Below are 2789 nucleotides of genomic sequence, written 5' to 3' on the forward strand. Positions count from 1 at the left end.
CACCACCCCTAACCCCGCCCCCGCCGTAGGACTCCGCCCATTGCGAGTACGCCTGCGCAGACTTGCAGGCGTTCCTTCATTTGCTCTGAATATCCTGAGACAAGCGTGGAACTTCCAAAGGGAGGCTCCAAATGGGCTCTTCTTGCACCACGGTATCCCTGGCCTGCTGCGCACACTCCTTTTTATAGTTTGGCCCCAGGACTAGAATGGCTGCGGTCCAGAGTGTCCCCTTCAGACCCTGCTAACAGCTCTGAGTTTTCCTAAAAATCACCCTTTGTCAGGACCGTAGATTGCTCTTACTCGTCTGTAGTTGGGTGTGTAAGCGTCAGACTTGATCCATCCTCACTCGCCCAGAGTGACAAGCCTCAGGAAGGGATGGAAACAAACCAGCCCTGAGAGGTGAACGCCATTCCACTTTGGCTGCAGTGGTTCGATTAGCTTCCAGCCTAAGAAAACCATGCCACCCTTTGTTATACATTAGAACTTTTGTTGCTAGTGGCAGAGACCAGCACAAATTGGCCTCTTCAAAATGGTAGTTGCTGGGTCATACAATGAGAAGTCCAGAGGCCCTAAGTGATACCAGGCTCAGTGTCAGAGGCCTCCACCTTCACTTGACTCTGACGTCTGTCCACCCAAAACGGCTCTCACCTTAAAGAGAATGAGAGACACTTTGTTCTGAGCCAAGTAAGAGTGACCATGACATGGGACACAGGTTCAGGTTGCCTTAAATAACATGTTCCAACGTAGACGTGCTTTTGTGAAGTCTGTAAAGTAACAGAATAAGGCATACCCCAAGGCATTTTACAAATACATTTCTGGGACCATCAGGCCAGTGGGTAATGAGAAATTAGGGAAAATCTCTGTTTGGGTCTGAGGCGCTATTTGATTACATTTTAGCTTTGGGGTCTGCTGAGTTAGTGCATCCCAAAAGGATAATCACATTGATATGAGGTAAGGCACAGAAGTGAGCAACATTTATTAAGGAGACTAACAATAATTATCAGACAATTGGACCCTGTAACATCCCAACTCTCCACAATCAAGAAGTTCTAATCAGTCAACAGAGTTGTCTTTTTTTTTGGAGTGGGGGACTTCCATCTCTTTTGGGTCATTGAATTTCATCAAGATCTCCCACTTTTTCTATTTCATATTCTAGATCTAAAATGATCATCATTGTCCCCATTGGTCAGAACTCCCTACCCTTTGCTACCTCATGGGGTCCCTAGTCACATAATCTAACTTCATCAATCAGATCTTCCTTTTGAGACAGAGTACTCAGGTCTCAAGTCCCCTGTGCTATCCTAGAACTCTCAAAGTAGTCAAGAGTAAGCTCTCACCTCTTCCTGCCAAGTGCATAGTGGTATGCTGTGCTGGAGAGACAACCCAGGCCCTCACACGCACATTCTCCCCTACTTCTAGCACAGTTACTACGAAAGGAATCAGGACAGAAGACTGCTCTGCCTGCAGGTGACTTGCTTGAGGTGCTACCTGCCAACGCTTTGGGGGCCACCCCACATGATAGGGGTTCAATGCTGTTTGTTTTGCAAATATTTCATTTTGTAAGAACTCAAAGTCAGAGTGAGGACTGTTGACAGCCACTTCCAGAAAGCCTGCTTGACACCATTTCTCCATGGTTGGGAGAGCAAGCCAGGCCAGTGAACCTGAAGTTTTTGTCATTTCTCTTATGCTGTGTGAGTTGGGTTGTTTGTTTGTTTTTAATTTTGAGCATCATTATATGCAGGTGCTGGGAACTTCTAAAGCTAAAGCCTAAACAACCAAAACCCGAGAAATTGACAGAAGTCTGCTGCAGACCAAACACGGGGTCTGTCAGTGCCAAGCCATGGTGGTAGACCTTTTGAATAGTCAAACTTGGAGCATAACAGGAGGGCGGGAGAGCAGTGGCAGGAAATGATCTCGTGTGAGAGGGGGCACTAGGAAGGATGCCTTGACTTGGCTTCATAGAATCCCCAAAGCAGCCCCAGCACTAGTTGGAGCCACAGGCTGGGCCAGGAGGCCACAAAGCTATTCTTTCAAATCTTCAGCTGGCCACTCCCAGCTACTAGGCTAGACCTCAGACCTGGAAGACACTTTGTCAGGACCCAACCTGGGACTCTCCAGTTCCAGGTCCCAGTTCATGCTGTGCCACTAAACCACACTGACTTTGGCCAAGTCCCTTCTGTGTCCTAGCACTCAGTTCCCCATGTGTAATGCCAAGGAGAGACCCAGAACTCATCCTCCTTCAAGATACTCCATGATGGGGCTAGAGAGATGGCTCAGAAGTTAAGCGTTTGTATTTCTCTCAAAGGGAACCCAGGCTTAGTTCTTAGCGCCCAGGTCAGGTAACCCACAACCTCCTGAAACTCCAGATCCAGAGGATCTGATGCCCCTCTCTTCTGGCCTCAGCATAGACACACACACACACACACACACACACACACACACACACTTAAAGATAATAAAACTAAAATATCTCAAAGAAGAAATCATAATTGAAAGGACACCCCAGTGAGGGGGATTAATGCCTGCTTGCCCATCTCTAGTCTTCCTTCTGTACTTGAGAACAACACTGTCACCCAGGGGACCTCTGCACCCCATTACCACTGTGATCTCAAGGCCTCCTTCATACTTGATTCCTGGGCTCAGAGTGAATGGCTGTCTGTGATCCGGGCAGGGTGGCCAGGGCTGTCAACAAAGGCAAGCTTACTCTGGGCCCAGGCCACGTGGATAAGCTACGTATCTCCATGTCTACCTGTAACAATGGCTCTGCCCTCTTGGTTTGCTTTCGTTGC

The sequence above is a fragment of the Mus caroli genome, unplaced genomic scaffold (assembly GCF_978045245.1).
Source record: "Mus caroli unplaced genomic scaffold, Mus_caroli_1 scaffold_20, whole genome shotgun sequence".
Lineage (NCBI taxonomy): Eukaryota > Metazoa > Chordata > Mammalia > Rodentia > Muridae > Mus > Mus caroli.